Source organism: Pelmatolapia mariae, linkage group LG23 (assembly GCF_036321145.2).
Source record: "Pelmatolapia mariae isolate MD_Pm_ZW linkage group LG23, Pm_UMD_F_2, whole genome shotgun sequence".
Classification (NCBI taxonomy): Eukaryota; Metazoa; Chordata; class Actinopteri; order Cichliformes; family Cichlidae; genus Pelmatolapia; species Pelmatolapia mariae.
In genome coordinates, this window is record NC_086246.1 from 15,042,911 (window position 1) to 15,065,187 (window position 22,277).

The window sequence follows — 22,277 nt, forward strand, 5'->3', positions numbered from 1 at the left end:
TAAAGAATGCAGGAGGAGTGGGGAGGAGGAACGGTTGCACAGAGAGGTTTTACCATTATGGTCTGTTTAAATGGAGGATATTACCTGTTTACCCAGCTGCCGAGGGCAACCAGCATTTTGTTTGAGGTCCTTTCACTAATATTCCTCCCACCGGTGGACAGTCTGGCAGGAGGGAAGGTTGTGATTCAGTCTTTTATAATTCTGTGATGCGATTCGTCAAGAGAGGATGGGCCATGACCTCCAAGGCAGAGGTGGAAATTGCAACAGTGGCACACTGAAGAAGAAAAAAAATGAGTGATACAGCTGGAAAGGAGATGGGACTCATCAAGTAAAGCACAAAAATGTGTGCCTTGGTGAGCACATATGTATACTATATATTATCCGAATGCTTTGTTTAATCTAAGAGATGAAGCCAAAGAAGTGAGGTACATTTGATACTAAATTAAGATGAAACAGGGGTAAATGGATGGAGGGGGTTCTACTATGATGGCCCCAGTAAAAACATCATGGACCCGTCGCCCTAAGAGGACAGAAAAACACAGTGGCTGATGTGTACCAGTCTGTACCGAGAGACAGATGAGAGTTCAAGCGCTATAACCTCACCTGTGGCTGAAAATGCAGGTAGAGACCGAAAGAATAAGATCACAGATCAAACATGTTCAAAGCAGGGAAACTCATTTTGCATTGCGGGCCACATACAGCCCACTTTGATATTACGTGGGCCAGGCCAGTGATGATAAACTGCATGATAAATAAGTAGAATTAGAGGAAAACTCTGTCCTGTAATATAAAAGATAAAGTTTTTGTCCATTTACTGTGAACCCATTGATACTTTCCTGCCATTTCATTGTTTGTGTGTTAGTTAATAACTTGTGATGTTGTATGAAAGGCAAAGGGTGGGCAGTCTTAATCAAAAGACGTACAACTTGTGAAAATACTGTTAAAAGTTCAAAATCTATGCACTCCTTCACATCCCGTTGTCTAGGCCAGATTTGGGTCTTTGACGGGACAATTCTGGCCCCCAGGCCTTATGTTTAACAACCTTGCTCCAAAGGATGTCAAGCTTAGAGATGGACGTGAGGTGTTTAGTCATTCAGGAGTGGCTAAGACTAAAGCAGCTATTCTTTTGTTTTAAATGGGACACCGAGATGGTTCTGCCTAGTATGTCTCCTTGTTGGTGTTTTAGGTGTGTCTGAGTGGGAGAAGCTTCTGGGCAGATGTTGAGTAGCTATCTTGTCTCATTATATCTTATGAATGGTTCCAGAAGGTCTCAATATCCTCCTTAGTAGTTGGAGGTCTACGCAACTCTTCTTAAGGCATTTATTTTACAGTAGTCTGAATCAGTTGATGAGTTTGTAAACTTTTAGCTTTTTACCACATGGGAATATTCAATATAGTTATTGGCCAGATGTACCTGGGGCAGGAACAACAAAAGGAAATACACGAAGAAGGTTGCTGTGTTCTGAACTATCAGAGAACATGGAGAATTCACAGATAGTTGGTAGCCCGCACAGACACTTACACATCTATAGCATCTTGACGCATCTATGAACACAAAGCATACCTGGCTATAGGACATTGTTTTTAGCTTTTAGCTTGGGGGCGATCGTGGCTCAAGAGTTGGGAGTTCGCCTTGTAATTGGAAGGTTGCCGGTTCGAGCCCCGGCTTGGACAGTCTCGGTCGTTGTGTCCTTGGGCAAGACACTTCACCCATTGCCTACTGGTGGTGGTCAGAGGGCCTGGTGGCGCTAGTGTCCGGCAGCCTCGCCTCTGTCAGTGCACCCCAGGGTGGCTGTGGCTACAATGTAGCTTGCCCTCACCAGTGTGTGAATGTGTGTGTGAATGGGTGGATGACTGGTTGTGTAAAGCGCTTTGGGGTCCTTAGGGACTAGTAAAGCACTATACAAATACAGGCCAGGCCATTTAGCTCAAACTAACAATGTAAACCTGGTAGTTGGTTTGGGTTGAGGTTGGATTATGTTCACACTAGAAAATAACTATTCTCAAGTTTGCTTGGAATTGCACAAAGACCTTTGTGCAGTTTGTTTGTGCAGGTGTGAATACAGAAATCAGACTGGGACGTGGAACAAAACCACCTCCTCCACAAAGGGGGGAATTGAACTAGAGTTTGATTTAAAAGGAGGAAACATCACAGGTGAGAAAACACTCGTAGACTGCTGCCCCCTGACCTAGTTAAGCAGTACAAAACGGATGGGGGATACATTTTTTTTGAAGAGGTAATGTCAGTAGAAGGAATCTATGAGTGCAGGTAGAAATTATATATGTCTGACACATCAAAAAAAATTGTTTATATCTTCAGTACACATGGGGAAAACTGTTGACAGCCCCAGATGTATTGCCTGACATGTTGGGAAGTATTGAGGGGCTGATCTAAAGGTTGTAAACACCATGTTTAGTCTTAAGTTTCAGGCGTAGCCCCAAGCAGCACTGGGCTGTGAAGCAATGGGTGTGCATCTCTGAGGCTATGGATGATGGATCATTTGAGTAATGGTATTGTTAGCCAGTGGGTTTTCCATATAAATGAAGAGTCGAAAGAGTCAAACCTGAACAGTCTTTCAGTGATAAATAATATCACCCTGTGCCCCAAAGCCTATGCATTTAAATTAATTAGATACCTTTTTGACACATTTTGCTAAGTATTATTTTATGGAATCTTTTACAAGACTAGTATTTCCAAATGATGAGAGTAAGAGAAATAAATCAGCCATATGAAAACTATTTGCAAATTCCCGGCCTGTGAGAATCTGTTACACGCCACTCTGTAGTTGTGCCACGGAGCACATATTCCAAATGGTGTCAAGCAATGCCTCATCTTGCTCATTTTGCATCTTTATGGGAGCAACACAAGCATGTTATTTTCTAATGTTGAATTTCCTGCAGTTTGCAGCGCTAAGGGGCGTGTAACATGTTTTGGCAGCTCATATAACACGGTGCTGATTGATGATACACCATGCTTTGACTGCTCTCAAAGAATGCCATGACGTTGTAATATTTCTGACCTACAGACCACCCCTGTTTGTTGTTAAATCCCTAAAGTGCATTGCTCAGTTCCCTTTCCATTTTTACATGGTCCTCTTTGAAATGTCATACACTTTTTTTTTACTTTTTGTTGTCGTTGTTATTGTGAGATATCTGGGTCTATACTCCTTCTTCTACTTTCTATAAATAAGGCTATTACTCAACAGGCACTTTGTAGGACATTTACAAAGAGAATTTTTTCATGGAATTGCTGGGATTCAGTCAAATCCCGAAAAGGTCAGTCATAACTGGTTTATTGCATGTTCTTATTGTAACAAACTGCAAAAGAGCGATGTGACAGGATTTGATTCGGTGTAATCTTCCATCCAGTTTAATCTTCTAAACAAGGACACATATTTCAACACAGACATACGTGACAGCATTCAGGCGAGGTGCTCACTAACACAAAAAGACCATTACGTAAAGAAAAAAACCAAACAAAAAACCCGGATCCCTTGTGCAAGCTTTTATTATGATCTACAGTTACATTAAAGTGTTAATATTGCTGTTCTGTAATGGCATTTGCATCTCACGGTCATGCACAAGGTATCCTGCTGCAGCAGTTATTGATGCACCAGCTGAGACAATATTGGAAGCCAAGAAACAATGGTCCCCTTTTAAAAAGCTACAAAGTCCACATTAGGAGGTCGCTGGGGCGGGATATTAAACCAGGACATTGCTGTTTGCTTCCTGTTTGGATCATTGTGTTTGGTATTTAATTTTTAGTGCTTAAACCTCATCAGTGGGGTAAAACAAAGCAAAACAATTTGGTTCAGTTTAGGAAAACTTTAAAATATGTGTCTTTTTAAGAATAACCCACCATGTCCAAAAATGATATTCACTCAGAATGCATTTTAATGTAATGCTACAGCTTGGGAGTGCAATGCTGTGACAGGGCATTTTGTGCTGCCGTTAGATCAAGCTGTTTTGACAAAACAAAACTATTTGATGTTTCGGGGCTGAGCAGAAGTGAAAGGTATATTTAAAATGCCGGCACCAACTTTAGATGAGGTAGTACACCATGAATGGTGAAACATCAAGTGTCTTCTTCTAAAATATAAGCACTTCAAGTTTTGGCAAACTATAAGTTGTATAAAAAAAAATCCTGCTGTAATTCCACAATCACTCATTGGTAATCATATAAAAAGCATTTTAAAGAAGAATTGATCAGAAATTCATTTGGCGTCAGATCTTTCTTTGAGTCATAGATCATGACCACAGAAGGTGGTCATCCATCCATCCATTCATTACCTGCCACTATATCTGGGTCCAGAACACAGGAACAGCAGTTTAACCAAAGCTGCCAAGACCTCTATCTTCCTAGCCACCTCCTCCAGCTCTTCTGGTGGGATACCAGTCAAGAGATGTAATCTCTCCACCATGTTCTGAATCTGCCCCGGGGCCTCATCCCAGGCGGGACATGGCCAAAACACCTGACCAAGGAGTCATTCCCAAGATCTTAAAGTCAGATGCTGAACCACCTCAATGTACTCCTAAGGAGAAGAAGTAGTGGCTACTAGTGACAGTAGTGACTACTGACCAAGCTCCTGACCCTGTCTCTAACACCGTTGGTATTCAAGACCTCATTCGTTCAATCACTACTTACAGTTCAAGACCACAGATAAGGTAAGCTACAGTAAGTAGCAACAGTATGGGAAGAGTTCAACTATTGAAACAACGTATGCTTTACGTCTGAAGGGGGACACAGTAAGCACTTGAATATTGTACATTTTGTATTTAAAACTTTATATTCAGTCATGTATTTTAAACTTGTTCATTTCTGAAATTGAATGATTCTTTTTGATACACTCCGTATTTCAGTGGAAAACTCTGAATCTTTATCTTTAACTCATTTTTAAAGGAAAAAGACAGCAGGACCAGCACGATTTGAAAATCTATTACAACATCCTTCCCTAGCCAATCCCACAACAAAGGACTATTTTCATATGTGAATTGTTTTTTTTTATGTACTTTATTTTATAACAAGACTTTAAGTATCTCCAAGTTTGTTGAACCCCTTTTGGGATATAAAAGTCATTGATTGAAGACTGTAATTACCCACACCTGATGTGTGTCTGCTTGATCAGACCAGTGGGACCAAAACTTTAAGTTAGATGTCTATGACATTTTTTATAATGCACAGTAAATGTGATTGCCTTTTTCTTTTTTCTCTTTTTTTTTTTTGCTGTATATCTTTTTTGATTGATTTAAATTGTAACAAAAAGTTACACCACCAGTTTCTCCTGCTAATAATTCGAGAGGGCTCTAAGGTATATCATGAATGATGAATCCCAGTGAAGAGTTAGCATTCAATTTTTCAGCAGATAATCTCGATATTATCAATAAAGATGCTGATATAGTGGGACAAATGTGCTGTTTAAGGGAAGCACACAAACACCAGAACAACTGAAGGTGTTTCCAGCCTCACCCTTTCTCCAATTGAAGACTTTCCACATGGTTTGAACTCAAGTCATGTAATTCCTTAAGGTGATAAAAATTAGCATACCAACACTAAAAACTTATTATTAGGCTCATGTGCATCCTTGTGCCCTATTACATATTTCTTATGTGAAAAGTAGCACCGCACAAGAGTTTAGACATTATTTTGTGTTGGATTATTGTATTACAAAGTGGAAAAAAAACCAGTATTTAGACTTTTTACATGTAACTCTACTTGAGCAGCTTAATTTTGCACAAGTTTTGTTTTGTTTTTTTAATTTTGGATCTTAATTACTGATACTCCAAAGTGTGTATATGTACTTTAATGTTGCAGTTGTTGACCATTTTAATTTGTTTCATATTACTGGGTAGTTTGAGCTATAATAATTGAATTTGTATGTAAAATACTACAAACACAAAGTTTTAAATTTATGGTATGAAGCAAATAGTATTTGCACCCAAACTATAGTGTAAAGGAAAAACAGAAAGTATCATAACATAGAAATACTGAAAGTGCAAGCATATCAAACCTGTCTACCATTTAAGCACTCATGTTAATTTTCTCAGTTACATATCTATAGTCCTATCCATGCTCTCATGCAGTAGTGTTGGCCATTAACAGTACTCCAATCATGCCCCAGATACACCCATGCAAGGACCTTAAAGTCCTGATTCTGCTCGAGCCAGGCTATTTAAAAAATGTACTATCTGTGAAACATAAGCCTATTCTTAAGGTATTTTGAAGGGAGCAGGTTATTTTAAAATGTGTATATATTTCATAGATTACAGAACATTGTACATACAATGCATACTTTTTCTTTTTTCCTTTTACAGCAAATAAACAGAACTGCATTTATAGATTGTGGCTTACGCCAAAAACCCAGACCATGTCAGTTTTCTGAAGCATACAATATCAATCTTGGCATAACCCAAATTTCTTTTTCTAATCATATTTTTTTCATTATTTCCTTTTTTGCTAAGGTAATAATTCTCCTGAGTGTAGTATTATTGCCAACTAATCTAACCATTTTATTACTGAAATGCCAAACCATAACCATCCCCAGTTCAAAGGGAGGCTGCACTGCTCATAATAATCTGGAACACATGATTACAATCACATGCTTGGATGGCAAAGACGGAAATGCAATTATTCCAAACAACTGTAATAGAAAGGGAGATTACAGCAAATAAGGTTTAAAAAAAGTCTAGAATGAAAAGCAGTATGACCAAAAATTCTAACTATTAATCCAATGAACTAGAAAAAAGCTTGAAATCCGACATTCAGAATGAAAACTGTATGAATGGAAAACTGTACAGTATGAATTTGGACAATGGGTGATATGGAAATGTTGAGCTATTAACGATGTGTCAGCCAGTTCATTACATTCAGCTCCCCAGCTCAACTGCTGAGTAGATTGACGAGATAAGGGGAGCCATGCTGGTAACTAGTACTAGCAAAATTCTACCAGATGAGATTTAAGCTATAGTATATATAGTATAGCTGACACTTTTATACTCCTTTTACCCTGAAAAACTCACATATGTTCTTTTTTTAAGAAAACACTTAAAATACTTAGGGTGTTGCAGATGATAATGGCAAATGGCCTGTTTGTCTTAACCAGTCCTCCATCTAAATCAAGTAGGGGCATCACAACACAATCCCCAACTAAGGCTTTTGGCATTTACTCTCAGCTCTGTCCTCTATATGACTGCAAATGCCACCCCTCATGCATCTGATAGCATACAATTAGGCTGAGTTCATGGATGAAAAAAGGAAAATATCCAGCCCCTTCATCCTCTTACCCCTGTGGAGGAGGATGAACCATAAAAGCAAAGAGTATGGTAAATAATTATCTAATAGACAGAACAAAAAGCCGGCAGGTCAATTGTGCTGCCACATCTACCATTCAGTATAATATGATAGGAGACACACTAGTAAGGGAACACATTTATGAGTGTGTGTGTGTGTGTGTGTGTGTGTGTGTGTGTGTGTGTTTGGTTGTGGCAACATATACCGTGCTGTATTATACTGTGTAGTACGGAAACATTGCAACTTAGATATTGCTTTTTGTTTGAGGTTAAATTTAGAGCACAGTGTCCCTCTGCCCTCCTTTAATATAAGTGCTCGGAAACAAACCCCTATTAAGGATCCCTCTCTGTGCGTGTGTGTGTGCGCGTACTCATGACTAAGACTTTAGCACATGTTCTGTGTGTTTGAAAGTCTTATGCATATCTGTTTGAGCACATGTGGTAGCACAGAGCCAGGGCACTAACCTCAGGCTGATTCATATTGTCCTGTTAAGCTAGTGGCTCTACTCATAATGCTGAAACGAGGCAGATTTGTCATAATAGGGATGAACTAGACAGCCCAGGCCATATCACAAGAATGGCCACCTGGCGTCCAGAAAATAATAAAGTATCAGAGAGACTCTGACTTCTTTTATCTGTTTTTTTCCTTTCTTTTCTTTACAATCACACTAATGGCAATCCCTCTCTTCACGTGTTTGTCTCCATTAATGCCGTATTTTCTCCCTCTCCTCACTCTCTCCTTTACTCTCTTTCTCAGGTTTCACTGTCAACTTTTTTTTTCCTTCTGTCCTCAACCTGCCCCACTAACTCTCCCCATCTCTTTCTCTTTTCTCCTCCATCTCCCACTTGCTCTCCCTCTTTCTCATGGGGAACAATATATATCACAGTCCTGCTCAGAGCCCTGCTCCGCTAGTTGCCACGGCAACCGACCTCATCACAGCATCTACTCCGTCTCTACCCCCTCCTTTCCTCCTTTTTTTCTCCTCTTGTCCTCCATCTCTCTTTCCCGCTCTCTCTCCCCCCTCTGTCTTTCTCCTCTATCTCCTCCTCTCAGTCTCGTTGTCCTTTAAAGGGGGGGGGGTCTTTAAATCGTAAGTGGGCTGCCTGGCCCCTCGGTGAGCAGAGCGGCAAGGTGAATCGTTGGTTAGACAGAGACGCTGACCCCAGACATTGTCTTTCAACGACACACTATTCGACCCCGATATGGTTTACATATGTAGTCTGCGAACCAGATGAATCTGAGAACTCATGTATCATTTGCTCTGCCAGAACGTGGCAGAGCAAGTGGCCCCCTCCCATTTAAACAGATTTTCACCTGGCCTTATGCATGCCTGGCCAATCACAACCATTTATCTAATGGGGCGGGATTGATATGATGACTGACACTTCTGCACACTGTAGTCCAGTTACATTTCTTCCACCAATCAATGCTGCATCTCATGTTTCATTACTCTGATTGGTTTTAGGTCCATCCAATTGCATCCAGAGACATTTTTGGTCTGTGCCCATTGACAAACCCCCTGGAAATCAAGACTGAACAGAGGCACTCCAGACTAATTTGCATTTGTGCATTTGTCTGCAGATGCCAGGCTATTAAATATGGGCTGGTATAAAGACAAATATTTTTCAGTCTACATAAATAGCTGAACAGCAGGCAAAACTATTTGGACACCCAGACATTATACCCATATGTGATCTCATTTCAAAAGCACAAGAATTAAAGGGGGTACTCAGTTGTATAATTGTCTTCAGTGGAAGGCGAGCTTAGTTGAGTCTTTTTAATATGAATATAAATACAAACCTTGACTGATGTTTCACACTGCTAATACTCAAACACTGACTTTGTGTATTGTGAGAAGAATAACAGTCTTCATAAGAATTACATGAAAAGTCATGGTCTTTTAGCAGACATTATTCTGGTTCATTCAGCCTGCTCCCATTAATCCTTTTCTCAACGTTTTCAGACAAAAAAAAAAAAAAAAGCCATGTTAAACCTACCATATGCTACCAAATGGCAAAAAGCAGTTTGATGCAAATTTAGTCTGAAACAGCACTTGGGATAATTGCTAATCTGTTTGCTAGATTTGTATAGACAACTGTTACCTTTTACATTCTCCAGACAGTTTAATAAGGTGGGCATGTTTGTTCTATTGCATGTTCTGTTGCTAAAGTGTTTGGAAAAAAAAAGAATCCATTATTATTGCTTTAATATTCTTCTAAAACATCTTGCACTCCTAAGGGAGAAGGCTTCCCAAAGATGCTGCTACAGCAAAGATTGCCACCATTCAGCCATAAGAGCATTAGTGAGGTTAAGCAATAAAGTCTGGCTTGCAGTCAATGTTCCAGTACACAGTACATTCAAAAAGTTGAATGTGATTGATGTCAAGCCTCTGTACCTTTAAATGATAATAATAATAATGAAAATAGAAACACACACACAGCATGTGAACGTTGGGCATTGTCCATTTGAAATGAGAAAGAACCTTCCCCAAACTGTCAATGACAAGCTAGTCTATAGGTCACTTTTCAAAATGACTGGCCACTAGAGGTTGTTGTGACAACAGACTCAAGTGAATGTAGTATTCTATGTAGAGCACAGGAGAAAGAAAGGTGAGCGTGAGAAGGTAACAAATGTCTTTGTTGGGGTTGATAGATGGGTAGACAAATAGTTAAGAGTCAGACTCCAAAATTTACGTTCAAAGTCTGTTTGTTATTATTTTTACCTTATTACATTTACCTCAAACATATTCTTGCTGCTTTTATGCCTGAACTTGAATGAGTGTTACTTTGCTATATCATGTTCTTCTCCCAATTTAGAGTTTGGAAACAAGCAGATATATAGCAGTGGGGTAAGAAGGACAAGCAAGGCAAGCAGTGCTTGTCAAGTGAAATCTAAGTTTATAAGTTTTTAGAACATGTTTAGCGCTGTCTTGTGTAAATACAGAACGTGATGTCACCGGTTGGTTGGTTTGTTGCGACTAATAGACTTACATTAGTTTATATTAGCTAACTAGTGACATAACCAATAACTCAAGAGAAAATAAGGACACTAATACTTCTTGGTTTCTTTAACAAGATGCAGTGATTTACTCTCCATGTTTACTCTCTGTCCCTTAAGCAGTCAGAGGTTCTTCCTTGGTTTGTCTAGCTGTACTGTATGGAAAAATTCACCTGTTAGCTGGAATGGTTGGGTTTGTGAAGAACTTCTTAAAATGAGCTCTCCAATCAGTCCTCATTTATAAAGTTTTAAAAAAGCAAAATATCGTTCTGTGTTCTTGAGCTAATTAAACAACCAATAAAAAATATGGCTTTATAAAATATGATGCTGATCATTAAACAAATATAAAGTGTTTCAAAGACCTAAGCCTTAAACATGTGCTGCAGTAATACTGATCCATATTACACTGATGGGAACATTTTTCTGCAGAATAAATACTTTTATTTTCTATCATTTGTGTAGGATTGCCAATAACAAACTTTTGTTACTTTTGTTAAAGCAAAAGTTTAAAAGACATGTCTCCACCACTCATCCACGTCATAGTGTGACATGTGATACAATTATATTTGTAATACAAATATATGCAGACACTGCCTAGCAACTAACTGTAACTAACTAACCACCATGTCAAAACTGGTCATAATACTACATGAAAAACTGAACTGACCTATGTTGACCTTGTCTCCACTTTGAATAGAGGTCAGTTTTATTGCAAACTTTTTACTTAGTTTATTTTGTTTTAGTCGAATCAATAAAGAGACGATAGTGAAGATTACAATTTTGAACAAAAACTTGCTCTGACTAGAAAGTCAGATAATGACTTTCAGGTGATGTTTAGCCTCAAACTAAAAACATGGTAAGGTCTGCAGCACTGGTTCAGCTTTGATTGTGTAACTATTTTTTTTTTTTTTATTAAGACTGGATATCAAGGAAAGACCGCCAGTTGACTGTCGTTCTTGTCTTTTCCTTGGATATCATACCAGTTCTTTACCTTGTACACACATACATACATGCCCACACACTTCCACTCAACCTCCATTAATGGTAGATTCAGTCATATTTCAGAGGGCGACAAGGGCAGGGGAGCCTTTTTCCTGCTGTGGGAATTTATGTGCTATCATTATTTAACCTAATTGCATTGGAGACAAGTGGAGGGCAGCATGCTTTCTTGGAGTGACGAGTACCAGAAATCATTCATCACATGGACTCATACCATGCACACATACATACACTGCATGTGCTTTATGCAATGTGCAATACACACATGCCCAAACCTCTCTCTCTCTCTCTCTCTGTATATCTATCTATCTATCTATCTATCTATCTATCTATCTATTTATATATATATATCTATATATCTATATATATCTATATATATATATATCTATATATATAGATATATATATATAGCCACTAGTAAAGTGCATAGATGAGGCAACGGATTTGTCGCACACTTCTCAGTCATACATATCCACATAAAGATATTATATATCAAGACAATATACAGACATGCTTGCCAAGGTTCACAATCTCTTCTCACCCCTCTCTTTATCTCGCTTAGGCTACTCACTAACAAACACATAGATACTCACACAGACATACACACTCCTTACCATGCAGAGCGACAAGACAGTTGTCCTCCATCTGTCAATGTTATTCATGAGGAAATGGAGATTCATGAGTGATGAGTTCTCCTACAGAAAAGGCCTGGCCAAAACCTCTAGCAATTTCACCTAACCCATTTATTTTTATTTATTTTTATTTATTTATTTTTTTTTTAAACCTGTCCCGTTTGGTTCTTTTGCCATCAGAATTATTGTCTAAAGGCGAAGAAAGATGCCCAACGGATTTACTTTACCAAATGGACCATCCCAGCCTTGCCGTAATGGTCCATTTGATTTACCTTTTATTGTTTATTTTATTTTATTTTATTTTATTTTTTTTTACTTGCTAGATACGGGACAGGGGAAAAGAAAAGGGAGAAAGAAAGAGGGGGGAAAAAACAAAACAAAACAAAAAAAAAAAAACAGCGGAGAAAAGGGACGGGGATAAAGGGCAAAAAACAAAAACCAACAAAATAAGCAGACAAAAAATACATATATCGATCACCTGGATCACCTGTTGAGAAAGAAAAAAGAAAACAAGCAGAAGAAAACGAGAGTAATAGAATAAACAACATCACAATGATATATGGGAATATAACACTAAATACTTAATATTAAACATTATTGTGCAGCACGTAAGATCGACAGCGCACAGTGTGCTTTGAGGTAGGAGCCAAAAAGGGTGTAGTTTGTGTGTGTGATCACCTGTGTGTACACCTGTGAGCATGAGCGCGCTTGTATTTAAAAGGTTCCTTAATGTAATGATCTGCTAGAGGGTGTGGGGGGCCACAGTCCCATCCTCCAGGGCATGAAGCAGGTATGGAGGAGATCAAAACTCCAGACATCCAGAGGCCCCCAGAACACAAGAGACCAAGGAAGACCAACAGAGGGGCAGCCGCGCCACTGTCCCAGAAAGAGCTGAGGAGAGTCCCAGATGAGGGATCACTCAGCAGCCGCGGAGCAGAAGCCAGGGGGGGTTGCAGTGACGTGCCCGTGAGCTCCGCCGGCAGCCAGCTGTGCCTGAGTGACCGAGCCCCAGGCCGAGAGGCCGAGGGCACCCCACCCCCGAAGTGGCCCGAGCGAGCCCCAGGTTCCAGGCCCGGATAAGCAGCCACCAAGGAGTGAGCCGGTGTGTACCCGGACGCCCACCCCCGGACACAAAGAACCACCAACGCATCGATGTCTGAGGGCGTCTGCCACCGGCAGGGGAAGTGGTGGGGGGAGATAGGCCTCCAAACCTTGGAGGGCCTGAGATGTCCCCAGAGAGGTGGCGTCTGATACCCAACCTGACATATAGACACAGACATACAGGCGCACTCAAATACAAACATCCATTCCCACCCTCATGCTCTCATAGGCAATTACTCCACACTCAACCAACGTGGAGACAGACATAAAGAGACGCTGTACACACAATCACACTCCCCAAGCGTACTCTAAGAACCGGGTCTAGGTACCCTTGCCCCTGCAGGGGGAAACTGCACCCAGACCCAGGTGGTGTTACCCTTTTCCCTGCAGTGGGGAGAAGCAGACTGCCCCGACTCCGCAGCAGCAGGGAGGCCCCACACACCAGACCCCAGTCGGACGGCCAACTCCTCCTCCTAGCCCCCCCGCTCCAGCAGGCCGCAGAGACCGGGGGTGTGAGAAGACTCCAAACCTCCCTCTACCCGCTCATATGTAGTGTTGATGTATATGTGTTCTAAGGTGCAATTAAAACCCAGGAGGGCATGGAGCTACCTGCCAGAGAGCAGCAGGTAAGCGCATAGCCCCTCCTGATAGCCCTCAATGTCTACGTGTATTTAAAATTGAGAGGTGGGCAACGACGCCAGGGGTGCGGTGTACACCCTGATGGTAATTTGGAGTTCGTGTTGTGAGCCCACCCCCAAGATCCTATATGTATGTGTTATGAGAGTGTGAGTAATGTGAATGTCTAAGTTGTGAGATAAAATTGAGGCAGAGGCAGCCAGAAGGGGACAGAGGGGGGGGATGCCTCCTCTGCACCCTGGTGACACACCCCTACCCCAAGGCCCTGCATGTGTGGGTGATTGTGGTGGAGCGGGAAGAGGGAGGCAGCTGGAGATGGGGAGGGAAGAAAGGGAGGGGCAAGTGACCCCTCCCTGGGGCCAGCTCCCCCGCTGACCCCAGTAGGCACCCCCATGCTCTGCAACCCGCCAGGGAAAGGGGGCCCAGGCCCATCCGGACCAGGGCCCAGTGCAGCAGCGCCGCCCGGCCCCACAGAGCCCGGGACAGCCCACCCGACCCCACTACAGAGAAAACTGCACCCACCCCATCATCCACTCATCTTCCAGACTACACAAGACAATAGATGCCCAGGCTGAGATCTTCCTCCACCTCTCCTATATCTCCCCCTCCTGCAGAGAGAATTCCTGAAGAGAGGAAAGCTCCTGCAAGATGTGATGAGTGATGAGTTCTCCTACAGAAAAGGCCTGGCCAAAACCTCTAGCAATTTCACCTAACCCATTTATTATATGAAAAAGTGAATAAATATACCAATAATAAGTCACAAGCAAAAATTCAAGGCGTAAGTTAATGGCAAGTTATTGTATATGAACTTCAAGCCTACTTCATCATGCTTGAGTCTATATGCAACTGAATTTCCTTAATGCACAGTACAAATTTATTTGGAAGAAGAGCAATAACATTTATTATGAAATCGCAAAAAGTTTTCATTTTAAACATTTTCATTTTTGTTTGTTTGTTTGTTTTTGGTATTATCTAAAGTTCAGACTTTGCTAAATTATACAAATAGATAAACTTAATTGTAATTATTGGCTATTGTAGCAGCAAGAGATGAGGGAGGCAGACCAACTTCCTTGTTCAGCATGCTCCTACAGTACTTATTCTAGTTTTGTTCAATAACTTTATGTGCAGTGCGTCAATGAAGAATATCAGTGTTACTGAGAAAGGCCTGCTTATGGATTTGTAATTGAAGAAAAGGAAATTAAATTCCAATGTCATGGTTCCTAGTTTGTTCTCAGGGTTTGAATTGCAGTTTGTGGATTTGTATTTCAGTTTTTTTTTTCTTTTCTGCTGGATTTTACTGCCATTTTAGTTTTTTATAGGCTGAATTTCTTCTTTTGATTTCTTTATTATTCTGTATTGTGAATCTTGATCTACAGGGTGGGCCATTTATATGGACACACCGTAATAAAATGGGAATGGTTGGTGATATTAAAGTCCTGTTTGTGGCACATTAGTATATGTGAGGGGGCAAACTCCTCAAGATGGGTGGTGACCATGGTGGCCATTTAGAAGTCGGCCATCTTGGATACAACTTTTGTTTTTTCAATAGGAAGAGGGCCATGTGACACATCAAACGTATTGGTAATGTCACAAGAAAAACAATGGTGTGCTTGGTTTCAACGTAACTTTATTCTTTCATGAGTTATTTACAAGTTTCTCTTTGTTCACGGCCATTGACATGTCGAAGAGGTTAACACGTGAGGAGCGGATCAAAATTGTGTTGATATCTGGTGAACGCAGTAATCGGGTCATTGCAGCAGATTTCAATGCAAGACACCCTACGAGACCACCCATCTCCCATGCTACAGTTAGCAAACTGCTTGCTAAGTTTCGTGAAACTGGTTCAGTGTAGGATTTGCCAAAATGTGGACGCAAGAAAACTGTCACTAATGAAGAAACATCAGTGGCTGTCCTAGCTTCATTCAGCAAGAGCCCACAGCGTAGCACTCGCCGCATGTCACTGGAGAGTGGCATTAGTCGAACATCCCTTCGGCGGATATTAGCTACTCACAAATGGCACCCTTACAAACTCCAGCTACTGCAGCATCTCAACGAGGATGACCCAGATCGGCGCACAGAATTTGCAGAATGGGCAAAACAAAAATTGGAACAGGAACCTCAGTTCACGCAGAAGATTTTGTTTAGTGATGAGGCAAACTTTTATGTGAATGGTGAAGTTAAACTAAACCACCGCTATTGGTCTGACACTAACCCACATTGGATGGATCCCTCCAAGACTGTTGGAACAATAAAAGTGATGGTTTGGTGTGGTATATGGGGTACAACGATAGTGGGTCCATTCTTCATCAATGGAAACCTCAAGGCCACTGGATATTTGAAATTGCTACATGATGATGTGTTTCCCTTTTTATGCACTGAAGCTGGCACGTTCCCTGAGTTTTTCCAGCAAGATGGTGCACCACCACATTATGGGTGCCAGGTCCGAGCATTCCTAAATGAACAATTTCCTGGAAAGTGGATTGGTCGTCCCCCAAGGTCTCCCGATCTGACCCCCTTAGACTTTTATCTTTGGGGTCATCTGAAGGCTAGTCTATGGTGTGAAGATACAAGATGTGCAGCACCTGAAACTACGGATACTGGATGCCTGTGCTGGCATTTCTCCTGTGGTGTTGCTATCAATGGAGAAGAGGGTTGCATTGACAATCCAACACAATGGGCAGCACATTGAACACATTTTATAAGTGGTCACCAGATATCAACACAATTTCGATCCGCTCCTCACGTGTTAACCTCTTCGACATGTCAATGGCTGTGAACAAAGAGAAACTTGTAAATAACTCATGAAAGAATAAAGTTACGTTGAAACCAAGCACACCATTGTTTTTCTTGTGACATTACCAATACGTTTGATGTGTCACATGGCCCTCTTCCTATTGAAAAAACAAAAGTTGTATCCAAGATGGCCGACTTCTAAATGGCCACCATGGTCACCACCCATCTTCAGGAGTTTGCCCCCTCACATATACTAATGTGCCACAAACAGGACTTTAATATCACCAACCATTCCCATTTTATTACGGTGTATCCATATAAATGGCCCACCCTGTATATTGTGATGTTGAGTCCTGTTTAGATTAGAATTCCTGTTTTCCTCTTCTGTTGTTTTTTATGATGACCTTGATTTTTGTGATATTATTGAATCTCTTGCTGTTTTTAATTTTTGGAATTTCTAGTGAGTGCATCCTTTGTTCAGTTGTGGGTCTCTGCTTGGTATCCTCCACTATCTGTTATGTTTTTTTAATATTCCTATCTAGTCTACTTTGTTACTTTTACACGTTGCCCTTGCCTCTATGAAAGGCACCTTTTTTTGTTGTGAACAGGCTTACAGTACCCAGGTCTTTGCAAGAAGTAGTAGACTTGGACTTGGGTAAAACATCTGGTTTTAGCAATAGAAAATGAATAGATTTAATAGATTAATAGAGGTTGCTAAAAAATGTTTTTGTAGATTAAAAAACTCATGTTTGCTTTGATTATCTGAATGATCTTGAAATTAAATGTAGCAAGGTCACTGTGTTCCCAGGTCTCTGCAGTTCCATTTTGTATATCTAAAGGAAATGGACAACACAATGAAGACACTTTGTTCATAGGAATGATATCTATGAAATGACGAGCAAATATATAAAAAAGATGCAATAGCTCTTTGAAACTGTGGAAACCACAGCCAGTTTTACTGGCCACATCATATGATAATTACTGTAAAAACATAGCTATTGTAAATTCTAATAATGGTAATGTAAATGAGATTTCTATAAGTGCTGCCATCACTATCACAGTCCCAGTGTGACTTTATTTAAAAGAACAAGATGGCTGAGTGAAATGGCAGGTAGGAAAGCTGCCATGTATCTGCCAGTCACACTCTTGCTCTCTCTTCCTGATTCTTGCTTTGTGTCTGTTGCTCTCAATTTGACACAGTCACCCTGCACCTTGCTTGCAACCTGGACTCTCCCATTACGCAGATGTCGGACACAGTTGTGATATCATCATAAAAAGTTGCTACTTTAATTTAGTCTTCTTTTTTTGTGAAATACACAAACATGCATACAAGCACTACCTTCCGTGTGCTTGTCAGTAAGCAGGGAATGGAAGAAGAGCGGTTCGGGTCGGGCGTAGTCAGACAGAAGTGCAATTACACTCGCTGACGTGCTTTGGCTCATATTATGATGCTGGAGAATGATAAGATGGCAACAGCACTCGTGCAAAACACACACATAAGCGCACACACACAGACAAAACCCCCAGCTATGATGGATGTTGAGATGCAGACCTACTCCAAGCAGAAAACAGATGAGTTCCCTTCCACTCAACCACATGACATATACATCCTGGATAGTTTCAGGATATGTGTCACGTGAGCTCAAACCTGGAATTTTATAGGAAGTACAACTGTTAACACAACCTGGGGTTGCAAATGAAAGAATAAAACATTACACATGGACAAGACCATTTCACTGATGTGCTTCAGTTCTTTCAACCAGGCTGGATTTTTCAGTATGAGAGTAATGCAGAGATTTCATGTTGGCACCTTTATAATGGTTTTGGTGAGTTCATGTTGGGAAAAGAAACTGAAGGTCACTTACCTTTTGAAGGTCAGGAGCTTTTTATCAATGACATGTTTCCAAAAAAGTGATCAACTGTGTAAATAATCTAAAGCACAAATATATATATATTTTTTAAAAAGAATTACAAAGAAAAAACTATTAAATGTTAAAATTGAGTCTGAGTATTTTTTTTCCATTTTCTCCATTGCTCATTTTATGCTCTATTTTTGAAAAAGCTCAGAAAAGGGCATGTTTACTACTGCGGAGAGGGGGGAGTTACAGCTCATGTTGTGTCTAAGTTACCCCTAGGCCATGACGTGACACTTATATATCCTCTTCTTTCAACAATGCTCTAAACTCAGCTTTGAAATTTTTCCCATTTTTGCTTGATACAGAAACCTCACATATTCAAACACTTTTGTACTTTTGTAGGGTGCTGAATGTCTTCAGTAAATGAAAGATATGAACTCTAGGAAGGCCAGTTGTAATATTTCAATAGTCACAATCATTTCATAGACTAAAATTTTACTACAGAGTCATGCTGCTTTAATATACACAGAATGTGGTTTAGTATTATCTTATTATAAATAAGTGAAAGCCTTCCTTGAAATGACCTTGTCTGGATGGCAACGTGTTGACATTGAACTTAACATTCAGCATGAATGATGCCTTCACAAATGCAGATTACCCATGTCATGTGCAGTAATGCATCCCCATACCACCTGTGAATTGCCAATTAAAAAGTCAGATACTGCCTTTTCCGTTTAGCCTGGAAGATGCAGTCTCCATGATTTCCCAAAAGGATAGCAGACTAGATATGTTTTGTTTGTTTGTTTATTTGTCTTTGCATGACAGAATTTTACATATGTGAATGCAGCACTGCAGTTTGATCTATGTGACATTTAAAGTGCTGTACGTATGTATAGAGGACAAATAAAATGTTGCAAATGATAAGGCTTGAAGTTTAAAGTGCTTTGAGGGGTCAATGACACTAGAAAGTCTTGCATAAATGCATTCCATTTACTATTAGCAGTCTTTTAGAGTGGTGAGCTCTTTCCGTCTGAAAGAAGTAGCCCTCTCTGAGATGACTCTTTTATAAAAACTTATGTTATTAACCTAATTAGTTTTGAGTTTTCCCACTTTCTCCTTTTCATTAGGCCCTGCACAGCTTGTCCAGGCTTTTGCCACCATTTTTGTATTGCTGGCATCACACTCAAAATTAGCATAGAGTTTAATGAAAGACCTCTTCTATCTCTAAAGTAGCTAATTTTCAGTGTTTACACTCACCTGCTACTTTGCTGCACCTGTTTAAAGTCTTATAAATCAAATATATAATCAGCCAATCACATGACAGCACAGTAATGGATTTAGGCATGTAGACATGGTAGAAAAACAACTTGCTGAAGTTCAAACTAAGTGACAGAATAGGGGAAAAAAGACATTTAAGTGACTTTGAACGTGGCATGGTTATTGATCCCAGATGGGCTCATCTCAGTATTTCAGGAACTGCTGGGTTTGTGGAGAATGAAAAAAAGAAATTATCCAGCAGGGTTTCTATAGGGTATAAACATCCAGGCAGTTCCCTGATTGAAACTGCCTTGTTGATGTCAGAGGTCAGAGCAAAATGGCCAGACTGCTTCAAGTTGTTAGGAAGCCAAGAGCAAATAACAACTTGTTACAAATACGGTATGTAGAAGAGCATGTCTCAAAGCACAACACGCTGAACGCAGAAGGGCTACAGCAGCAGAAGAACACACCTGGTGCCACTGTCATTTAAGAACAGTAAACTGAGGCTACAATTAGCAAGGGTTCACCAACACTGGGCAACATAAAATTTAAGAAAAAACATTGCCTGCCTTGATGAGTTGATGCTGCTGCAACATTCAAATTTAGGGTCAAAATTTGGTGTAAACAACATGGAAGCATGAATCCATCAGGACTTGTATCAACAGTCCAGGCTGGTGGTGGTGGTGTAATGTTGTGAGGCATGTTTTCTTGGCACACTTTTGCCCCCCTAACACCAAATTAGCATTTCTAAGTATTGCCTCTAGATATCAGTTCTCAATCCAACAGAGTATGTTTGGGATGTTTTGGAAAAATTATAAAATTCATGCCCATGATGAATATATGTAAAGTTTTGAGTCCTGCTGAAGTATAAAAACAACATGTTTTCTGTTCATTGTGGCTTACCAACAAACCCTGCTAAACTCACTGAGCTTTTGACATCATACATTCAATAAGGAGACACAAATGAACTTTTGGGTTTGACTGAGGTTGTAAATCAGTCGGTCCACACGGGTCAAACTTTTCTCTTGTTCTAACCTCATCATAACCTCATTATACACGCTACATAGGTTAGATGTAATTTGTGGGTACACTTTAAATGTAAGCCTGGCCAAGAAATATTACATAATAGGCAGTGGATGAGTGCAATCACTGAGAATACAGGAATGATGATGTCTGTCATCCAGTCACCTGTTATGTAAGGTGACCAATGAAACAACCTCTCAAGCTTGCATTACTCCGCATTTTCCAGCCTGTTAAAATTACAACCCTGTTCTGCAGCAGTCTCAGTCAGTGGATGTTTCAGGGTGAAATAGCAATTTCCACTTCCAGATGCATATGATTGCTGTGACTTTTTGCATTTTGACTTATCACCTTCTATCTCTCAATCAGTCCGAAGATGCCGGCTCATTCACCTATCTGCCAGCATGCCCATCAACCGCTGGAGTTTTACTTTTTTGAAGACCTGTGCTTTTCTGTCCAGACTTCCAATTTCACTTTTGTGCAAGTTTCAGAGACACGTCTTACTCTTTGGTTTTAAAACACATTTGGGGTATTGACTGTGTACCTGCTTTTTCATTAAAATCACCATAGTTGTTGGGAATCACCTATGTAAGAGAAAGAAATTTAAGGCTAGACAAAATGTCTGAAATGGGAACAATACAGGAGAACGAAAGCACTGAAAAATAGATGTAACACTTTGGTCTGTTTCTGAGACACCTTGACAAAAGGAAACAATTTGCAATATCTGCAGCCTCATCCTGTCAACTGTAATGTCTTAACATCACCTTGGATGCCCCTAGTCCTTCTCAAATGTGCAGCCCACACAGGAAGTAAGAGCTTACAGTAGTCCCGAACAGCTGTTTGGTAAAAAGACTCTTTCACAGGTAAAGTTCATGGCTCTGGTCACAAATACAATGTGCTACAACATATACTTCACATCTGCTTTTCCTGTAACTTACACCCACATACCACATGTTATGTCCATTTTCTAAAACCTATACCTACTCTGGTAAGGTAGCCTTAATGCACAGAGTGCATTATGATGTTAACAATTGCAAAAGCACAACAATTCGCTGCTATGCAGTTTTAAATTAGCCTTGAAAGGTTTAGTGTTTTCAGAAACATCACAAGTGATATTTTTCACTTGTTTTTTCTTACCCTGACAACCTTTACCTCCTAAAGACTAGAAAATAACACTGATTGTGTGTGCTCAGTGCTAGTCTGATTAAGCCTGTCAGACAAAGAGCAGTGAAAAAAGTTTTACAGGATGAAAAAAAAGGATCTAAATAATAGAGAAAACAACCCAATATGACATCCCTGCATGTTTCCAGAGCCATTTTGCATTACTTTAACAAGTAGCTGCTGACAAAATTATACTTTATGAGCAGATATGTTTTATGTTGCAATTTAACGCCGGATCCATTGAATATGCAATGTCATTTATGCCAGAGTTCAAGTTTCTCTTTTGTTTAAATTTGTTTTTGTTTCATTTAGTTTGCAGATCAAGGGGGAAAAACGGCAACTGATGTGACAACATTAACCCCTCTGTCATTTTGTCATACTTCTTTGTTTTCACACAGACACAGATCATTTGTCTTTTATTCCTTGTGTCAAGGCAGGAGCCCCTGCCAAGCCTCAGCAGAGGCACATTTTCAGTGCCTTTTGTTTGTCTATCAGCAAGATTATACAGATGATACTTGTTGAAGCACTTGGGCATGGAAAAGGGAAAGTGTGTGTGTGTGTGTGTGTGTGTGTGTGTGTGTGTGTGTGTGTGTGTGT